Here is a 22,571-nt window from a genome sequence, read left to right on the forward strand (position 1 = left end):
CTAATTCCTGTCCCAAGGCCTCCCTATTCTTAGCCAAGATTTCCTTCCAAAACCCATTTGTGCTCTGGCATAGCCACGTCATATGAATAAAATCGTCATCTATGTGGGAGCATCGTGGGCATTTCTGTGGTTCTCCCCTATAAGTAAAAAACAAAAAAAAAAAAAACAACTAAAGAGCGTCATGCCAAATGAAAATTAGAAAAGGAGAGCAAGCATGTAGCAACACTCACAGTCCAGGATCAACTGTGAGGGAAACCTCATTAGGTTGTTCAGAAAGCCCTCACTCACCAACCTAGTTGGTGACATGCTTCATCATCGGGCCCCACCAGGAAGGGCCGAATGCCACCCTAGTGTGCTGCAACGCCAGGTTACTGCGGAGCTGGGTTTTTTGTGAAGCGTGAAATGTGAATTTGGTGATTTTAAAAATGTCCCAATTGTGTAAAAAAACGATTTATTAGTTTTGCCAATTGGACATATATAAAAATAGAGGTGTAGGATAAAGGACCACAATTAAAAGTCGGATTTTATCCCTCGTGTGGGGATACTAAGATTTTCCCCCAGTCTGCATCCAAGATTTCCCCATCTACAGCCTTCTCCCATCTCTCCCGTAATTTGTTTAATGGGGCATGTACTGTGGCAAGCAGTGTAGCATAAAACCACCTAACCTGATGTCCCGCCGATCCCAGGGTGATCAGGGAGTGCAGCAATGGGTGAGTCTCGGGCTCCTCCTTTACCCTCCCCCACACAACCATGTGTCAGGGCTTCATATCGTAGGAATTGTCCCAAGGGGAGGTCATTGCTCTCCACCAATTCATCGAATCGGATCAGTACTTTGTTCAAATAGCAATCCCAACCCTTTCCAGCCCCACCGCAGTACAGGTTGCAATTGTTCTGGTGAACAGATCCTCCTTGGCTCTCCATGAGGCAAACCTACCAAAGGCAGCACAGGGGAATACTTCTGGACTCCCGACATGTTAGACAGACACAATTTCCAGGCCTGTGCTTTGCAATATGAAGCAGTATGGCACCACCATTGTTGGGTCCAGCAATTTTGCCAACAATAGGCTGGTGTAGGCGTCAGACTCTATCAAATACGTGTCTTCTTCATTCATTCCTTCTTACCATTGCGCCAGCCATTGTAGTTGGGCAGCTAGCATATATAGTTTGAAGTTCGGCTCCCCCAGTCCACCTTCTGCCAGAGGACGTTGTAATGTCTTCAGCGACACTCTCCTGCGCCCATAATTCCACACCAGATCCCGTAGTAATGAGTTCAACGGGGGAAACCACCTGAGGGCATCAGAACAGGGAGATTGATGAAAAAATAAAGAAGCCGAGGCAGCATAACCATTTTGGGGAGGGAAATTCTAGCCATTATGGGCAATTGTAGGGTGCCAAGATATTGGGGGCGTGGTAATGCACTCGAAGTTCACTCAAATTGTCTCAATGCTTTTTGTGTGTATTTCATAAACGTCGTTGGTGCACAGGTAGGTACCCTACTGAGCCTTTAGGGTATACACAAACAATTCTGACATGTGTGTCCTGTGAACACGGGACTCACTCCTTCCTTGCACTCCTTTTTCTTTCATTCAATTATTGCTCCATTAGTTCAGGTCACTGTTTGTAAATTTTATTTTTATTTTCAAACTTTTACTATGTAGCGAGTTTTCATTCAATGTATTTTCATCTTCTTTCAATTATGCATATTATTTACATCATTTTGCTAAGTCCCAATGCATTTCAAGCAATCTGCTCTTCATCAGGGGATTGCTTAATCTGAAACTTAATGCTTCACTTTAACTTTCAAAACTGTGAAGGGAACGACGAACGCCAAGGTAGCGAGGAGGAAACAGAGTAATCGCGTACCGGGTTCTTTTTGTTCCCTTCACAGTTTTGAAAGTTAAAGTGAAGCATTAAGTTTCAGATTAAGCAATCCACTGATGAAGAGCAGTTTGCTTGAAATGCATTGGGACTTAGCAAAATTATGTAAATAATATGCATAATTGAAAGAAGATGAAAATACATTGAATGAAAACTCGCAACATAGTAAAAGTTTGAAAATGAAAATAAAATTTACAAACAGCGACCTGAACTAATGGAGCAATAATTGAATGAAAGAAAAAGGAGTGCAAGGAAGGAGTGAGTCCCGTGTTCACAGGACACACATGTCAGAATCAATTGTAGGGTGCGCCAGAAAAGAACACAAGATCTAAGGGATCTCACTGCTCTCTAGGTTTTTCTCCTGCATTTCCTCCATATTGTGAAATACATGAATGCCTAGATATTTAAATGACTGAGAGGCCTGATTAATGTCAGCCGCTAGGGCCGCAGGCCTGGGCATAGGACCCGACACTGGGAATAGGTACGTCTTTGTTTTATTAACCCGGAGGCCAGATATGTGCTCAGACCATGCCAGTAATTTCATTGATGAGGCCACACATGACACCGCTTCCCCTAAATATATCAGCAGGTCATCAGCGTAAAGAGAGATAGTGTGTACCTGTTCACCGATCCTAAAGCTCATCCCCTCACCACCCTGTTGGACCCTTTTAGCTAATGGTTCAATTGCCAGGGCAAACAGGAGGGGGGAGAGAGGACAGCCATGTCGGGTTCCCCGGGAAATCTCATATTGACCAGATATCATCTTCCCAGTTCTAACTCTCGCCGTGGGGTATATGTAGAGGAGCCGAACCCATTTCACCCATGCATTCCCCAGACCCATACAATGCATGGTTTCAAATAAATACTCCCAGCTGACAGTGTCTAATGCCTTTTCCAGGTTGACAGAAAGAACTGCAGCCTGTTGCAGAAGTTGCACTTCGAAGTGATAGAGGACCAAATAGATCCTGCGCAAATTGTAAGAGGGACTGCGGGAAGCGATGAAGCCATTATGATCTGGATGGATAAGAGCTTACATGTGAGGGAGCAACCTATTCACCAGCACTTTCCTAAGAATTTTAAAATCTAAATTCAGCATAGAGAGGGGCCTAAAACCCACCACCTGGGCATTGACCTCTTTGGATTTAGGTAAGGGAATCACCATCGCGCTCTGGGTAGACTTAGGAAGCATGTCCAGTCTGAGGGCCTCCGCATAAAAGGTCACTAACTGTGGTGCTAGGCTATCTACATATTTCTTGTAGAATTCGGCCAGTAGGCGATCCGGTTCCTGAGTTTTACCAGGTGCCAGGTCTACAGTGGCTGAGCGGATTTCCTGCAACGTTATTGGGCCCCCCAATTCCTCCTGTGTTGACCTGTCTACAGTGACAGGGGGCCCAGGAAGGCCTGGATCAAGATCTGTGGGGTTGCTATAGGTGTTGTATACAATCCTCCATAGCATTCCAGGAATAATGTGTTAATTTTCTCGGGCTATACACTAGGTCGCCCTCTGCAGTCCTCAGTTGTGCGACCAGAGTCCCCTGAGTCTCCGGCCTGATTAAGCATGCCAGGAGACAGCCAGCCCTCCCCTCCTCCTTCTGCAGTCTGCCCAGATGTTCCTTTTAGCTGCGGCATCTTAATTGCACCACTGCTGCATCATAACTTTTGTGCATTTCTTTCAATTTTAACAGAGCTGTGGGGTTAGTTCCCTGGGCATTATCCAGCTGGCGTAATTTACCCTCTAAATCTAGTATTTCTTGATGGATTTCCCTCTGGGCCCCAATGGACTGACCCAGACAGTGGCCCCTCACTACCACCTTAAATGCCTCCCATTCCTCTAAGACTGTAGAGGCTGTGTGGGTGTTAATGGGGAAAAGGGTCTCGATAAGTGTACCCAGAGATGTCCTGAATGGTGCCTCTCTGAGTGCCTGAGGGTTGAGTCTCCACGTGGGGACCGGGGTGCGCGTCTCTAGTGGCTGATGTATCATTAACACTGGGCTGTGATCAGACAGGGTGCACCCTAAGTATTCAGTATGGGTAATAGTACTATTGAAACCAGGAGTACCCAAGAAGGTGTCAAGTCTGGTGTGTACCTGATGTATCTGGGAAAAAATGAGCATTCTTAACAAAGACAACAGGGGGAGGGTCCCTTTTAACCCTTCCTCTCACCTGATTCCTTCTCAGGTGCTAACGTTTGACAAAGCTGTCTTGGAAGAAGTAGCTAACGTTTGCAAACAGGGCACCAGACAATTTAACAATCTCCCAAAGAGACAACAATTAGCGATACAAACGCTAACGTATGATGAATCGATCACTATCAAGCCAGTGGGCAAAGGAGGTGCCACCGTCATTATGAACACGTCAGCCTACTGCTCGGAATGTCTTTGAAAATTGGAGAACAGACAGTTCTACCACTCACTGAAAATGGACCCTACAAAGAGACTTACACAAGAGATCAAATGGCTGGTTGAAGATGCTAAAGAGAAGGGTTGGATTACCCCGAAGAGGCTTCCTGCTTGGTCACATCTCATCCAGTCACTCCCTATTCCTATGTATTGCCTAAAATAAACAAGGAGCAAAGACCACCCCCCGGAGACCCATAACTTCAGAGATAGGGTCATTTTTAGAGCCCCTCTCCACCTTTGTGGATCAATTTCTTCGACCAATTGTGTCTGAGATGCTAACCTACATACAAGACACTAAGGACATCCATAGACTCCTTGCTGAGACTCCGTTTGACACCACTTAAGACTATCTGTTCTCATTTCATCTCATCTCAGTGAGTCTCTTTATACCTGCATCCTGCAGGATGAAACTCTTGCAGCTGTACGATCTTTGCTCAACGATAGCGATCTGGACGACAATCTCCCCAGTACACTTCATAATGGAATGTGCACGACTGGCTATGAAAGAGAATTTTTTCAAATTGGAAGACACCCTCTATCTACAAACATCGGGAACTTCCATGTCCAGCGTTTTTGCGCCCAGTCTGACGAACCTGTATGTACACCATATCGAGCAGGAGAAGATATCGACAGATGACAATCCATACAGGAATCACATTCTCGTATGGAAGTGCTATAAGGCGACGACGTGTTTGTCATATGGCGGGGACACCGGACACCATTATTGATTTTCATCGATGGTTGAATACCAGAAATGAATTCCTTAAATTCACATTTGAGTACAGCAACCTCAGCCTGCCATTTCTGGACATCTGCATCTTTACATCAGGAGATGGACTGGGTTTACAACTTTCCACTGCGGACATACCCACTCACAATGATCATGTGCTTCATTATTGCACTAAATCCAATGTTTATTGCTAAGTAAGCAGCACATATGGTGGCACTAGAGTGCTTCCTTTACATTAGACATTAGTCCTGTGCATTATTTAATGGATAGACTTTTGCTACTGCCATCCATACTAAGCCCCCGTCTGTTAATAGAGCTCCCGACTCTTTTGATGAAGATATTAACTAGACATGTATGCATACAGGACATTCCTTTTAGACACTCTTGCCTCAACCATTTTACTGTACTCTTCAAACAACTACTCAGTTTCAAGGCCTCCACAGAGGGCTTTAATTGCCCGTTGTCATTTTACGCCCAAGTGGCTTCTCTATGATCGCTTTCTCTTAAACAACATTACTTCCAGGAAGTGGTGTCGGACCAACTCACTGAGTGTGTGTAACATGTTCACTTCCTTCTTTTCCAGTGTGCTGCCCCTCCCACGAGGTGTCGACAGGTTGAGGTGAGGCTCCTTGTCTGTAAACTACGGGTAAGATACTTTATCACAGATTTTTTGCTACCGTAAGTAAAATGAGTGAGGAGACAATGGTATCCCACTAGCTCCTTATTGTATACTCAATGACATGTTGTGAGCTTTCTAACCTATTGGTTTTGCCTTTTTGCTTGTGTTTTTTCCATGTACAGCCAGTAAAACACTGGAAAACAGATAGATTACTGGTTTTGTATTTCACCTATTACCTTCTTTTCACGATATTCACTATTTACGCAGTAGTATTGTCCAAGTTCCTGATGAAAGCCGTGATACCACTCTGGGTCACCACGGCTGAAACATGTAGACCAACTTTTTTCATCTGACATGTGCAGTTCTATATCCATACTGCAGGTGCACTGTTTTTTAATTTCAATTTCAATAAATCTTTATTCGGATATAAAATATCGATAAAATCACAGGTCAAAATACCAGCAGCAATACGTACATTTATAAAAATGCACAGTATATAAAGCAATAGCAACATAAAAGCAATAAACAAGTAGGGGCTTGTGGTGCATACCAAATAGCAGCAATAAAAATACATCTATCAGAAAAGAAGACATAGGTGCCCATTAGGATGTAGGGTGGATCGCCACCGCCCGCATGACGGTGGCGATCCGCTCTACATTCTAGCCCGCCCACCACCCATTTCCCCCTGCCCTATTAGTATGGCGGGGGGACCGCGGCAGACGGGAATGCCGTCCGCCACTTTTCCGCCCGGTCAACGAGTTGACCGGGCGGAAAAGGGTTTAATATGGTGGCGGTGTCTGTTAGACACCGCCATCCAAATTATGATGGGTGCGGAGAGATGCCTTGCCGCCACGGAAAGGCATGCAGGAATGGACTGGGGGGCCCCTTGTGGGTCCCCAAGTACTCAGGGGGGTGGGGGGTGCACAAGGAGTTCCATGCACAACATGCCTTTCTGGCATTGTGGCGGGCGTTGCTGAGTGCACCGCCCGCCACAATGACAGGAATGCAGGTTGCGCCCGCCACTATGGCGGGCACATCCTAATTGCCCCCAAAGGACCCCCGCCCTTATGTTGGGCGGTCCCGTTTCCCGATAGGTTGGCGGGCGGACAAAGTCCGCCCGTCATCCTAATGACCCCCATAATGTGCAGAACGACAACTTCATAAAAGCACTGACCAAATAAGAGCTTATAGCCCTTAACAAATAGCAGCATAAAGTAGTAAAGTGCAATAGTGTACAGGTGAGAATTTATAACTCATGTCGAGTATCAGCATAATGTAATAAAGTGCAGTCAAGTATATACAGTACAAGGTCGAGAATAGTTCAAAAGACACATAAGTAAGGAGCATAAGAACTATCAGAACAAACACAAAGATAACTACATAAATGTTCAAAAATAAACTAAATATTTTAACTAAGCACCGAAAATAAGGAACAGTGGGAAACAGCTATCAGGGGTGTTCATTGAGGTACGTGAATGAGCTTCCACTTTCAGAAAGGAAATTCCACGGAAAACCAAGTCATCTCCCTTCAGTTTAAGAATTTCCATGTAGGCTGCCCGATAATCGGTCTTTGGATGCTTGATTCCGGTCTAGTAAAGACATGGCTTGGTAGTTCGGGCTGGACTGTTCCCACGAGGCACAGGGTCAAGGCTGATTTGCATATAGCCAGTGTCTGACCTAGGGTGGTGTGGAGTGCAAAAAAACGATGGATTTAGGCCCAGATCTTTGTACTGGAGTGAATGTAAGACATTGTTCTGCATTCTGTCCATCAACTGTGTTTTTTGCTATAATCGGGGATGGCAGTTACCTTAAAATAAGGAATCAGAAATTGTTTGGTATATTTTTTATAGAAATTATAGAAAAATACAAAATGCAGCATTAATTGATTGCTGTGATTGCCATAAGGGCAGGGCATTTGCTCTAGGTTAGAATGAAACCCTAAGGGAAAACAAAGCACAAATTGTAGGGTTCCAGCCCTAAGGCGGAAAAGCAAGCTTCTTTCCCAGCGACCTTTATTTCGTAAAAGATAGCTGGATGACAAATGTGATGGGGGACAAATTGCATCCACCAGGGACATATACCTTGCAACTGACGATTTCAAGAGCTCTGTTACATATCTTGTGAGACTATATTGATTATATAAAGCCTCCTGGAGGGCTTTTTTATTTATGCCCTCCGTTTCACTTGCATTTAAAAAGATATGTCCAAGATTCACACCAATCAAACTTTTTCTAACAGCAACAAGCCAGGGTATGTCCCCACCCCTATCACATTTAAGACAATCAACTATTAGATCTCTTGTTAGAGTCGCTCCCGGGTTTTGCCACACATTTAGCCAAAATATGGCTGAACGAGCCCTGGTGTAATCTTCAAAGTACAACAATTTCAATTCCTTGTGGCAAACAAAATGCGAGGAAGAAATTGGGGCCCCCAGGAGTTTCCGACAGAATCTATTTTCCTCACCCTGGATACTACTACATTTTGTAAAACCCCAAACTTCAGTGCCATATATTGCAGTAGGAATGCACTGTGTTTTATAAGTTTTTGTTATAGATAAAACCACCTCGGCCCTTTTTGGTAGTGGAAGGCACAACATTGAATTAGGGGCTTTTAAAATTGTACTCCTGCCGTGAGCCACATGATCTACCCAGAAGCCGTTGGCTGAAAATACTAACCCCAAATAAGGGAAAGTGCAAGTGCGCAGTATGCGTTCTAATCCTGAGCTAATTAAATTGATTGGGTCGCAGGCCATTAAAAATGATTTTTTTAAATTGGTACAATGATCTGAACCGGCCATACAATCCAGAAAGCCCCAAACTAAACTGCGTAGTGCATTGGGTATGCGGCCCATTAGGACCGCATCATCTGCATACAGTACGGCAGGGAGTGTGTTACCATTAATTCTCGGGAAATCGTTAGTAAGTTCAGTCAATACATTTTGCAAATCATTAATGCATAAAATAAATAGGAGAGGGGGCAGTATGCACCCCTGCCTGATCCCCCTGCCAATATTAATGTCCTGTGAAAACTCCGCGTCCTTACTGATCCTCACCAGTGCTTTCAAATCCCGGTGTAGATAAGCTAAAAAATGAACTAAACCCTCATCCAACCCATATTTTGAAAGAAACAACCATAAACGTGACCTGTTAACAAAATCAAAGGCTGAGGTGAGGTCCATAAAAGCCAGGTAAATGGGGGATTTCCGAGCTATGGTATATTTGCCAACAATCAAGTTTAGGTTTAGGCACTGTTCCACTATTTTGCTTCTGAAACCTAGCTGGCACGAATTTAAAATATGTTTCTCCTCATCCCACGACCTGATATTATTAAACAAGACCCTCCCAAGAATCTTCAGGGTATTGTCGATTAGGGAGATCGGTCTATAGCAGCTAGCTTTGGATCGGTCCCCTTTTCTAAAAATCGGAACTATAATGCTGGTGGACCATGTGCTAGGAATAAAGGCATTTGTTCGATTATTTAAACGTTAAGTAAAACGGGCGCCCATAACTCTGGTTTGTGTTTGATGAGATCGATGGGAAACCCATCAGGGCTGGGAGCCTTGCTGCCTAAGCTTTGGTGGATGGCAACCTCTACTTCTAACACGGATATCTGAATCCGTGGGACAGCATGATGATTAAAAGGATCCTCGCTCTGAGTTGGAGCTAAATAAATCTTAGAGAAGTGGGCTTCCCAAGCTTCACTAGTTATATTACAGCCTAGGGCATGAGTGTAAGGCCCATGGATCGCATATCTTTGACTGCTGCCCAGAAACCACCCCCTTTTGTACCTCGATTATTAAATTTGTCAGCACAAGCAAGGTTGTCCCAGCGTTTTTTTAGGATCTCATCTTTCCGTTGCCTGGCCACTTGTTTGTAATGATGCCTCAGGGACTTACCAAGAGTTGCATTCCTTGGCTTCACTCCAAGTGCTGCAGGGAGCTCTCTGTTTGCTCGTGAGCAGGCATTGTTGAACCATTCTTGGGCTCTGGGTCGTGTCTGATGCGGCCTAGAGATCAGTCGTTTAATGCCTCCACATAAATGGCTAAAGGTGTTAATTGCCTCTGGGTTGGGGTCAGTCAGTGACAGCCAAGTGTCAATGAGTGTTGGATGTGCTTTTAATATTCTAAAAAACAAGTTATTGTTATCAACACCTTTCCAAATCACTCTCAAGTTATCAGTAGAGGACACTAAGTTGCTGGCTCAACGCTCTTTGACAAAATCCGGTCTAGGGTTGAATCTAATTGTTGTCGCAATTGGGTTATGATCTTCCTGCATGGTTGGTATGACCTCAACCTTTAATAAGAAATCTTCTAATGAGGCAGATATAAAAACATAATCTATGGTTGAAGCACAGCCACAACTTCTGTATGTTGGTACAAAACAGTTATCATTATGATGTACAGCCGCAAGTTCCATCACATTGAATAGATTGTGTTTAGACAACTGATCCAACAATTCTGACCCCCTTTTGCATGGAGGCACATAAGCTGGGGGATCAGTAACTAATTTGTTTTCCCTAGGAATCATTGTGTTGAAATTGCCACCCAGACAGACACCTGCTATATTATGGAGCACCTTTTGTCTTTGTAATTTAGAAAAGAAATTAAACAGGTTAATAAAATTCATGTTTGTGAGGTCAGGAAATCATTATTATAAAAGTTAATAAAACAAATTGAAGCCCCCAGTGTATAAATCAAGGCTTGGAAGTTGTCATTATTTGTGACAAGAACCTTAGCACTACCGCCTGAAGAAATGTTGACCCAAACAGAAAGTCCGCCAGAATATTAAAACATACAAACCTCTCTAGATGCAAGTGACGTGTAACCCAAGTTTCTTGGAACATGAGAATGTCATATTTTTAACTATGTTTACCCAATCAACAGAACTTATTTTAGTTGCTAAGCCGGCAACGTTCAATTTCATGTAAATCTAAAGTGTCATGTCCTGAGGGAATAGTCATGATCTGGATATGGGCAGTCTCGTATGGTGTAGAAATCGATGACGGTCAATCCAGGCTGTCTAAACTAGACAGGGCACAAAACCTGCCATGCACCATTTATGGAAAAGTATCAGGGGTATTTGGCCCGAGGTCGGCTCCTGTATCGTCAATATAGATCTTACCAATGACGGTTGTTGAAAATTAATGACGATACAGTCTCCCTCAATGTTCTTCAATGAGGAACCAACCAACCCTACCTTGCGTACTATTATGATGTCACTAATGTTTGCCACCCTAAGCCCTTTGTATTTTACAAGCTAGTCAGTGCTTTTATTTCGCAATTGGTCCCAGGTCTCAGTCTAATATTTTCTTAGGGGGCGAACACCTGCTAAAACTAGGACATAGGGGCATGCTGCTGGTGGTAGGCTAAGAACTTCTTTACTACCCTCAACAACTAGCAGGATTTTCGATAGTTGCGATTACACCTTGCGTATTGCACTCTAAAGTGACTTTGTTTGCAGAGCTTACAGAAGCAGCGTGAGGAGCTAGTTTTGTAAGTGGGGGTGGGCCTTTAGCGCGTCCTGTAATCAAAGGATTTTTCTGGGCGGCAGTGAATTTAAATGAAAAGTATTCCTTGACTTTTCTGCAAGTGTCACAGGTACTGGTAGAGGGAGTGGACATTAGTATCGGAGCCTGCAACTGTTGATTAAGGCTAAGTGCACTAGTGGACTGCGGGTTGGAGACCTCCCCTTGTGGAGCGGTGGATTTAGGGGTGTTGGTATGCGAGTTCAGTCAATTTGTCAGTGACTCCATGTGATCTAAACGTTTCCATAGTACAGTAAAGTTCTTGTCTACAAGGACTCTAATGCGCTCATAAACAGTGTCCACTATGATGTCAATTGAGGTGTCGCCAAGTCCCTAGCGAGTTGAGAGAACTGCTGTGGTATCAGTTTGGGTATGGATGGAATGATTTAATGCCTCAGCAGATGTTAAGTCAACAGTGTCCTCAGCAGTCTTCGCATTAACAGAGGAAGGCGTGCCCTAAATCCGTGAACTCAGGGCAGTACGTTGTTGTTTAACACAAGGGGGTTGTTTCCTCTTAGAGCTAGTGGGTTTAAATGTAAATGTAAATGTAGGTATACTTATATAGCGCAACCTGTCACCACAAGGGCATCCTGGCGCTTGCCTAGGGAACCCGTCCGTTTAGCCAATTTCCTTTTTCTTTTTGCTCCTGAAATTGCTGGAATGGGGGAGGCGTTCATATTTAGTGTACTACTATAACCGCTGCAGACTACCGTTTGTAGATCCTTGTTGCCCTGGTTACTCTCCTTGCTGCAGCCAGCTCCTAGCAACAGAGTATGGCTAGTGGCATTGAGCAGTAAACTCGATGTTGGGGGGGCCATCACTATCATCTTGAGCCTCCTCTACCAAAGGGACAATCTGTGGCACTGCCAATCCCAAAGACAGATGCCTCTCGTTAGCTCAATCTCGGTGGCAACAATATTAACTGCTCTTTCCAACATACTATCTATGCAGGTGGAAGGGCAAGTGCTTAATATGCCAGTGCGTTTCCCCACGGCGTAAATGTTTCAACACTCACGGTTATTGGATGTCTATAACTCACCTCAGCAGGGCTTAGAAGATGATGCCTTTCAGAGGGGTGGCCCAGCCTGGTCTCCTCCGGCCCCTGACAGGCGCAGATGGGCCCGCCCTTGACCTGGGCACGCCCGTGAGCGTACCGCACTGCGGGGGCCCTGTAGTCCTCTTAAGCTCCTCCTGGAGCTGACCGGTGGCGTGGGCGGCGTGCGCGCCGCTGGGATGTGTGTTTTTCCCTGGACAGGGAATGGAGAATGGGTGCAAGTATCCCTGGTGGCAGTAATTGACTCTGGCTGCGGTGGCAACGAGGGCAATACAGGCAAGTAGCAGGAGCTCCCGTGTTGCAGGAGCCCTGTAGTCCTCTTAAGCGCCTCCTGGCACTGACCGGTGGTGTGGGTGGCGTGCGTCCTGCTAGAGCTGCTAAGGCGTGTAGTTTTCCCTGTACCGGGAACCGAGAATGGCAGCATGTATCCCCGGTGGCGGCAATTGACTCTGGTGGCGGTGATGGCGAGGGCAATTCAGACAAGTAGCAGGAGCTGTTTTTTAATCCTGACAGGGAGAGCGAACAAATAAATAAAGGCAATTCCATCACTCTTGTCAGTTTGTTTTAGCTTCACAACCTACATTTTAGAGGTTTTTTATACTTTTTGTTGCAATGTGCCCTCATCACACCAGTTTTGGCATTTCTCACCTGAAGGATTTAGAATTATCCTAGTGAGTGTAGGAATAAAACATCCCTGAGCTGCTTCCTTTCCGAGAGGAAGTTGAGCCCTTGGCGGGACCAGGTTTTCCCGCCAAGAGGAGAATCCAGATGATGAAGCATGCCACCTATGTTGGGTGAAAGGGATATCCCCACAAGCCTCTAGAGATTACCTCTAGTGTTACCTTCTGCCAGTGCAGGCATTCTAAACCCACGGTTCTTTCTGTTGTTTTAAAAAAAAAGAATTCCCTGACCATGTCATGTTGTACCCTCCAGGTGTCCTCCAGGCCCCAGTGGGCTACCAAGTCCCGAAACCCTAAGACTGTACAATGTGTCTGTGCCCCAGGGAGAGGGAGGGTGCAAGTGGTCAGCCACAGTGTCTGCGATACAGTTGAAATCCCCTCCGAGCACCACCTGCCCCCTCACATGCTAGGCCAATTTAGCTGAGAGTGAGGTGAGGAAAGCAATCTAATCCACGTTGGGCAGATAAATGTTACCCAACAGCAACTCCCATCCAACCAACCTCCCTGTCAGAAAGATATACCTGCCTTCCCTGTCTATCATGGCATATATGAGATCAAAGGAAACCCCAAGTCTTATCCAAATCAATACCCCTCGAGCATAAGCTGAGGAGGTGATTGCAAAGATTTGCCCTCTCCAGCATGTGCGCAGTTTTGCAGCTTCATCCGCGATTAGGTGGATTTCCTGGAGAAAGGCTATATATACATCTCTGCGCCTCAAGTAGGACTAGATATTATGTTGTGTTGCCATGGATCCCATCCCCCTTATGTTCCACGTCATGAATTTCAGTGAGTTATGAACAGGGATCATGGCGGGAACATATCCCACACCGACCACTGCACTGGGCCCCCTCAGTGACGAAAACCCCCCGGTACGTTAATCCACCCAAATCTGCAATCCGTGTAACCTAAACAAATAACAAAACCCCAACGCTGCACACCAACCAAAATCCAGTGCAGTCCAGCAACGGCCCACCGCCCAAACCTTGTGTGCAACACCAGGTACTTAAAGAAGGCCCAAACCTAATGAGGTAAGGAACTGAGGGGGGTGCGCAAGATCAACACATGGCAATATAGCATAACTCCCCATGCTACACACCGGCCTCAAAGTGTTTCGAACAAGATTGGGCGCAGGCAGCTTGCCAGAATCCCCGACCCACCTGAAAGTCTAAAAAGGGCCAGGGAGCAGTCACAGAGTCAAATAATCTTGTACGCCATCTTCGGGGTTACCTACGGCAACACCACACCATTACTAGGGGCAGAGTCCGATTCTAGCCCCTCGATCTCCCTCAAAGAGCGTGTCCCAGCCTCTGAGGGGGTCTGTCGATCCTGCATAATTGCTGCCACCACCTGCAGTGCTTCTGCCCTTTCTCTTTCAGTATGCAAGGAACGCGGCTTCCCCGGAGCACCGCGCCCCGGTGTCCTCCTGGGTCTTTTCCTGGGTTCTCTAATACATGGTGGCACCGCTTTATTCCGAATGGCCTGAGGGCCCTCCGTCTTATCAATGTCAATCCTCTCCCATGCAGAACCATGGTCATCGCAGAAATGAATTTTCCCGTCCAGGAGGATGAGCAGCCATGCTGTCAATATCAAGGAGTATTGAAGGCCCTCCTCTCTTAACCTTTTCTTGACCTCAAGGAAGGAGACACGTCGCTTTTGGACATCTAACGTATAGTCTGGGAAGATGAAGACTCTCTTATTGTCTACCTCATACTGGCCCTCAGACCGAGCCTTTTGCAAAAGAGTGACTCTATCTCTAAAATAGAGGTGCTGGACCACCACCGGGTGTGAAGGTGTGGAGGCCGCCCCGGCGCCAGAGGCCTAGCGGGGACACAATGTGCCCTCTCTAGGGTATAGAAGTTGGATATGCCTTCGGGCGCAACCATCGTCTGGAGCCACTGTTCCAGGTAGGACACTATGCCACTACCTTCCACTCCTTCCGGCAGGTCCAGGACCCTGATGTTATTCCTCCTGTTCCTGCCTTCTGCATCTTCAGCTCTTTTCTCCAGTAAGCAGACTCGGTCTGTCAGGTCTCCCACTCGCATGGTCAGTTCCTTGTGGGCTGGTTCTAAGTCCGCAATTGTAGATTCCGACTGCTTTACCCTCTTGTCCAATTTCTTATGTTCAGTGTGAAGGAGACCCAACCCCACTGATACCATTCTTATGTACTGATGTAGGGTGGCCTTTGTGTCAGCAATTGCCTCCAAGATCTTAGACAGCTGCTGTTGCACAGGGTCATCAGGATCTCTCTGTGGCCTGTCCGATGAAGTCTCTTCTTGATCCTGAGTTGACCCAGTTTGTCTCGCTCTCGGTTTGCCTGTCAGAACTCAAATGATGCTCTCCTTCTGAGCAGATGTTTATTCACCAGCTCCCACCGTCCGCAGCCAGCTACAGCAAGTATATGCTGAATCTGTCTCCAGATCGGGGGAAAGGGAAAGTTCTATCCATCAAACTATATATTGGTCTTTTTGTAGCTTGAGATGTTATAGTTCTTAATCAGTGATCACAAATGTTCATTCTGTCGTTATAGGTTTTTTGTCTACTACTAAATTCCAGCTCAAAATGTATTCTGCTGATATCGTTGGAGAGAACAATTGGTTCCTATGTAAGTTAAGTTTTCCTTGTAACATCGAAATTCAAAAATGCAGTAAAAAATATTTTACTCAAGAGTCTGTTTGTCTCCACTGCTTCACGAACTGATATTTAATCCATTTTGACATAAACTGCAACAATAGTATCTCCATTGCTTACTGACAAATTGACTAAATAAATACTCTTACTTGAAAAGGTAAATAGAGTTGGCTTCTCTTCACTGAATCACTAACTCAACTCCTCATAACTCAAGACTCTCCGTAACTCTCCAGCCGAAGGGACATAGATAAGTACGCTTCTTTGCAGCAACCAACTATAACTCAGCAGCTCTCATGACAAGGTCGCTGTGAAAAGAAGAATCAATGTAATTTGCATTCCAACAAGGAAACTAAATAACATTGCTTACTTCCCTTAAGGTTTTGAAAAGAAGACTTGATTTTTTTCTTCAACGCATTTTCTCACAAAACGGGGGCGCTGAGAGAATTCCAACTGTCAGCTGTAGCTTCACAGTTGAAGTGCGCAGAGCGAAGCTCGAGCTCCAGCGTTGGAGACGCTGTAGCATCTCGAGCTCGAACAACTAGACAGCGCACTTCGCTTGAAGGTGCGCACCAACGGAACATTCTGTATTTGATGGGGAGCTCGCAATCCAAACAAAATGGATCGCAGGGAAGCTCTCCAACTGAGCCCCAATTGCCGCCAATGCGGATATTTAGCCTGTTATCTTCTTCGATAGGGAGCTGTAGAGAAAATGACATTAGCGGTGGAACAAGGAGGAGAGTTCCTGGCATTGCCCATGAAAACGTAAGGATCTAAAGTGCGGCCCAACCTTGTGCCTCCAGGCTTTCCTCGCAACAAAGTCGTTCAGTGTCAATGGTTGGCTTACTTTCGTATGGCAATCTTTCACCAGGTCTTCCCCCACTAGCCTAGCTCTGGGTGATCCCGGGATTCCTTGAAGTGTGGGCTGAACTCAACGTCCAATCTGCCCCAAGCTCCGGGGGGGCCACACACATCATCCCGAAGAAATCCCCACTCAGTGTAAGGGTAAGCGAGATCAGCCTATGTTCACCCCCCTTTTCACAGTTGCCATAGCTCCTGGGTGTCCTTCTGGGCCTTGGATAGTGTGGCCCCGAATAAACAGCTCCTTTCTTAAATAGGGTCAGCTTCTAAGACTCACTGGGCCTAGTCTGTGATATACTCTGCCTCCGAGTTGTGCCGCTCCCGCTCTAGGCTCGCGCTCCTCTCCGCTGCCCTGGGTCTGCAGATACTTCAAGTACCAGTCTCTTTTCTCCCCTTCTTGTTTATTCATATGTTTGTATGGCCCAAATCAAGCCCCGAGGGGCCACCACACCTACTCACCTCTTCTCGCTGTTCCTCCGGGCGGTGTGCCGGTCCACCCTTCCATCTCAAAGGCTCCGCTTTGTTGTACCTCGTTCTCTAGGGCGCGGTCAAGCCTCCAGCCCTCCGGGCGGGCTTTCATCCAGCCGATTCAGCACCTCGTAGCTACTGAAATCACAGTCAGGTTCACCGGACCTCTACCAACACTTCACAAGCCAGTGATCTGGTCTCCCCCTAGTCCGCTCGGTGTTTTATAGGACTTTAGGACCCTTCATGCCCTTATATAGGTATAAATCACCATATCCCTATATAGGCATAGAAATCATAACCATATTTAGACATAGCTCATGCAGTCCAAATACGGCATGGCTACTTCCACTAGTTCTGAAAATCCACAACGATTTCTTGGAAAAATCGCCTTCAGCAGTCAGGGACTTCCCCTTGCTTGAATATTGATTTGTCCAAGAACTCATGGAGTTTTCAAAGAACTGAGACTCTTTGATGACGTTATTATGTCCAACCTTACATCAAACTCGGCACCTTCAAGGTATAAATATGCCCACACTTGCAATAGCAAAGACAAGGTGGTTTGGAGCAATTTGACTATCTACTTGCCCGACACAGCTCGCTACAGCAAGTGCCGAAGGAAGCCGACCCTCCAGCAGATGCACTGAGAGAGATGCTGTCTTTTCTCTTGTCGAGAAATCCAGCTCCAGTGTTTCCAAGCTACCCTTGCGGATTGTTGGGAAATCGAGTCCTGAGACAGAGAGATACCAGACCTCCTTCATTCTAAGCCAAGGTACGGAGCTGATAAGACCCTAAGAGAAATCTTGGATAGATTCTTGGCAAAAAGAATACTAGATTTATGCTACATCTCACTTACTACTTCCCTCATACTAGACTTAGGTTAGGTACACCGGGGTAGGTGTATTTTAGAAGCACCAGTTGAGTAATTTTAGTCTTTATTTATTCATGTATGTATTCTATGTATTTTATGGCTTACAAACCATACCATGCTTTTACAGTATTATTTCATAATACTCTTTTTGCTGTACGCATTATACTTTGCAGCCAGTATTACGATTGTAGCAGTTAATTTCTTCTGCATGAGAAAGAAGACTGTTCAATAAATACCTTTTATTGAAAACGCCCATCTCTCTATTTCTGTGCACCTCTGGTGAAACGAAGCATGCACGATTTACTGAGTAAATATCTATCTATAGTTTGAACACAACTCTGAAGATCAGTTTAATCTTGGGGAAACAAAGTTGTCATGTTTATGCGGTTGTCAGAAACTAATCCCTTCTTGTTTATTCCAGAAAGTTTCTAGTGACCTCTGAGCTAGCTTATGGTAGATAAAGTGAGCAACCCAGTAAACCTTTGGGGGCTTGGGTAAAAACGTAGTAGGATGGGTAAAATTGCCTCCAAAGGAGTTTGTTGTACTAAAGAGGTTAACTTAGTTATGTAACTGAATTGAATACAGGTAACTTAATTATCCTGCGTGAAATTAATTATAATTGCTTCAATAAACATTCATATACTTAACTAAACATGACAATACTTAACATTAAGACAAAAACAAATAGACATGTGTATAGGCAAAAAAGTGAATTTTATCAGAATTGGATTATAAAGGGAAAAATACAAAGCATAAAAAATCTGCAAAACAGGAATACAGGATAAATATCACGAAACAAATCAAGAATCTCTGTAAAGCCTGTGGGTGGCCTATCCAAAATAAAGGTTTTAAGGAATTTTCTTTTGGATAAAGCTGGGAGTCGACGTTTCGGTCTTTATGGGTGACTCTTCAAGACCATCATCAGGACAGTAGACAATTAATATTGTAAATCCCTAATAAAAATAGAATAGAACAATATAACTATTGTATAATAACGAAATTAGACATTCATTATTGCGCTATACACATATATACAAACAGAAAACATCTGACCAAGCTAAAATCTAGTCATTATCAATTATGACCTATACTAAAATGTTCTACAAAACAGTGACAATTAGACGATAGTGACAATGATGACAAAACAGTGAAAGTAATTCTGTACAAAGATTGCAATAAAGCTTATTAACAATGTATCTACTCATTTCAACATGTAATTTATCTTGCGCCCATGATTTGATATGATTCAAGATAGAGTCAACAGAATTGCCCAAATTGATAGCAGTTTAACACAGATAGAGCAGTTAACCTATGATACATTAATTCATAAGATGCAGACACATATAAAAGATGACGTGTGCCTAGAACTCATAGGGCATTATGGTTATCACATGCAGATGTATCTTTCAAGGCTTGATTACTATGATTAGGTTGGTACCTTAAATTGATAACCTTAACTCCGCGTGGTGGAGAGAGATGGTATGTGGAGCCGGGGCAGAGGTTAATCTGTAACATTTAAACAATGGGAGTTGTCAATATCCACTGCTGTGCCATAAAATAAGGTAATTCGACATTTGGCATGGTTATATCATTACCTATAGACTTACGAAGAAGTTGACAGCTGGGGCTTTCTTATTCACTTAGTTGAACCGCACCCACTAAATAAAGATAATCGCAAAGAAATTCGGGTTGTCAGGGTTGGACGATCTATAGGAATAAAGTGGGTCAGATATTAGAACCCATAGCTACGCAGAATGCAGAGGGGTCCAAAGACTCAGTACATTAATCGGCAGCATTTACCTGTAAAAGCATTAGGTAGAGCAGAAAAGTGAGCAATTAAAGCTCTGCTCTTTTCGTGTCACTCCTCGCAAACTTGTCGAGGGGATCTCAATTGGTAGTCAAGTCGCCAAGGATGAACGATCTAAGTAAATGAAATGGGTGAGAAAGTTACAACCCATATCTGGCACGGCAAAGATTAAAAGCATCCAAAGAAGCCAAACGCATGGACAGGGGGCATTTACCTGTTCTAGTTTTCACAGTTCCAAAGTAGCAAGAGGTGTCCGCCGTCACTCTGCAAGCAATCGGCTGCAGTGCGCGATCGCGTGAATTTAAGCATAAAGTGTTTGGAGATCGAAAGGGGACTAAGCTACCAGTTTGGGCGCCATCTTAGAGTGGTAAAAAAGTTTGTGTAGAGGCAAGGTCATTTATCAGACATTGAAGACTTACTAAAGTTTGTAGTCTATTATTAGAAATATGCGTGCTAAAAATGAGTGTTTAACCATGATTTAAGGGAACAATATCCGTGCTAAAAATGAGTGTTTAACCATGATTTAAGGGAACAATATCGCGACAGCCAGTTAGTGTTCTTGGCAAGCAAAGTTTGACAAAATTCAGAAATACAATTTTAGCCATATATATGCATATTTCAGACAACTTATTCAGATAACATATTTTACAGTTTAGTGAATCATATGGAGCCAAATGGATTTCAGTTCTGTATAGAGAGTTATCATTTTCATACAATCAAAACAATACAGGTTAATCGGACGACACCATGTATTAGAGGTCATTGTATACTGCATCACATACTAATAGGTATATTTAGCATATTCCTTACTCAACAGAAGGCGCAGAATGATAAGAGGGGGATCCTATGTTAGGCATGCCAATGAATGCCATTCTGTGGAGGAATTAAGTCCCTTATTAACCGTATCTGTAATACATATCAATTTGCCCTCTCTAAGAGAGAGTATCTTGTCGAGATTGTTATGTCTTTTGTTAGACTTTATGACCTCAAGAACCCACCAAACCATATCGGTTTCTTTGTGGCCAAAACGGAGGTAATGCTCAACAAGTGGGGCATTTTCCTCCTTGCACCTAATGCGGGATTGGTGCTGCAGGATCCTTTTTTTGACAGGTTGGATTGTTTTGCCAATATAGTGGAGTTGACAGGGACATTGAATACAGTATATGACGGTAGTTGTGTTGCAATTTGAAAAACTTTTCGCTATGAATTTAATACCATTGATTTCACATGACTTAACTGTTGCGGTTGTAGAACATGCTGCACAATTCTGACATTTAAAATGACCTATGACAGGTGATGTTTGCAACATAGTGGTCAATGAGTTTTTTGCAACCGGTTCTTCATAAACATGAACCAATCTGTCTCGTATATTAGTGCCTCTTTTAAAGGCAAAAAGTGGTTTTTGCGCTAATTCCGGAATGGATGACAATAAACTCCAGTTTTTTGTGATTATTTTTTTGATAATGTTGGAATGAGTGCCAAAAGTGGACACACATACTATGTCAGTTTTATTTTGGCGCTCGCGAGTACTCAAGAGGGCTTCCCGGTTATAATACCAGGCCCTTTTCATAGATTTGCGAAGTACCCGTGAAGGGTATCCACGTGCCATCAATTTCAGTTTTAGTTTGTTGGCTTCAGAAAAATAGTCATTTTTAAAGGTACAGTTTCTCCGGAGGCGGAGAAACTGGCCAAAAGGAAAGCCATCCTTAAGGGCTTGAGGGTGATGACTATTGTAACTAAGTAAAGTGTTTCTAGCAGTTTTGTTTGTGTAGAGAGTTGTGTACAAACAATTGTTTACATCAATTTTGATGGAAATATCCAGAAAAGGCATTTCTATTGTGCTGTGATCCAAAGTAAATTTTAGATTAACATTTGTTGCATTCAACCATTGATGGAAAGATTCTAATTCTTGAATGCTACCGTGCCATATCATAAAAACATCATCGATGTAGCGAATCCATTTGCGTATATGATCAAAAAATGGATTGGCTACATTGAGAACGTTTTCTTCCTCAAAGGCGGAGACATAAATATTAGCAATGTCAGGGGCATAAACTGCCCCCATTGCTACCCCCTTGAGTTGCTGGTAGTAGCAATTTTGAAAGAGAAAGAAATTCTCGCATAGAGATATTCTAATGCATTCCATAATGAATGGTGTTGGTACCGAATGTGGTCGGGGTCTTGACTCGAGCAGTTTGTTTAAAAGATCCAGTACGTCAGGTTGAGGAATGTTGGTGTATAAGCTCTCTATATCCATAGAGACTAAAATATCACCAAGGGGATCAAACTTCTGGTTCTCTACTGCATTAATGACTGACATGGTGTCCCTGATGTAATTGGGATTATCCACTGCAAACGGTCTGATAAAGAAGTCGGCATATTGTGCCAGGGGCTTCAGGATTGAGTTGCACCCAGAGACAATTGGGCGGCCTGGGGGATCCACTGGGTCTTTATGTACTTTCGGAAGTAGATAAATTACTGGAATGGTTGCTGTTTTATTAACTAGAAAGGAGGCTTCTTTTTCGTTCAACCAACCTCCATCGAGGCCTTGTTTGCTCAGAGTTTCTATCTCTTTCAATATACGTGTGGAGGGATTACCACTTAGTTTTTTGTAGTGAGAAGGAACTGTCAATTGTCTAAGCATCTCTTTATCGTATTTGGATTTATCCCAAATCACGATACCACCTCCCTTATCTGCAGGTTTTAATAAAGCTGTAGGAAGATTCTGCAAATTCTGTAAGGCCTGTTGTTGAGGTTTAGTTAGGTTTTGTTTATATCCTAAAGGTTTTTTGAATAGATTCTCTATTTCTATTAATGTTGCATTTTCAAAAGTAGGAATTTCTTTACGTACCATTGCCCACAGGCTTTACAGAGATTCTTGATTTGTTTCGTGATATTGATCCTGTATTCCTGTTTTGCAGATTTTTTATGCTTTGTATTTTTCCCTTTATGATCCAATTCTGATAAAATTCACTTTTTTGCCTATACACATGTCTATTTGTTTTTGTCTTAATGTTAAGTATTGTCATGTTTAGTTAAGTATATGAATGTTTATTGAA

The sequence above is a fragment of the Lissotriton vulgaris genome, chromosome 4_1 (genome assembly GCF_964263255.1).
Source record: "Lissotriton vulgaris chromosome 4_1, aLisVul1.2, whole genome shotgun sequence".
Classification (NCBI taxonomy): Eukaryota; Metazoa; Chordata; class Amphibia; order Caudata; family Salamandridae; genus Lissotriton; species Lissotriton vulgaris.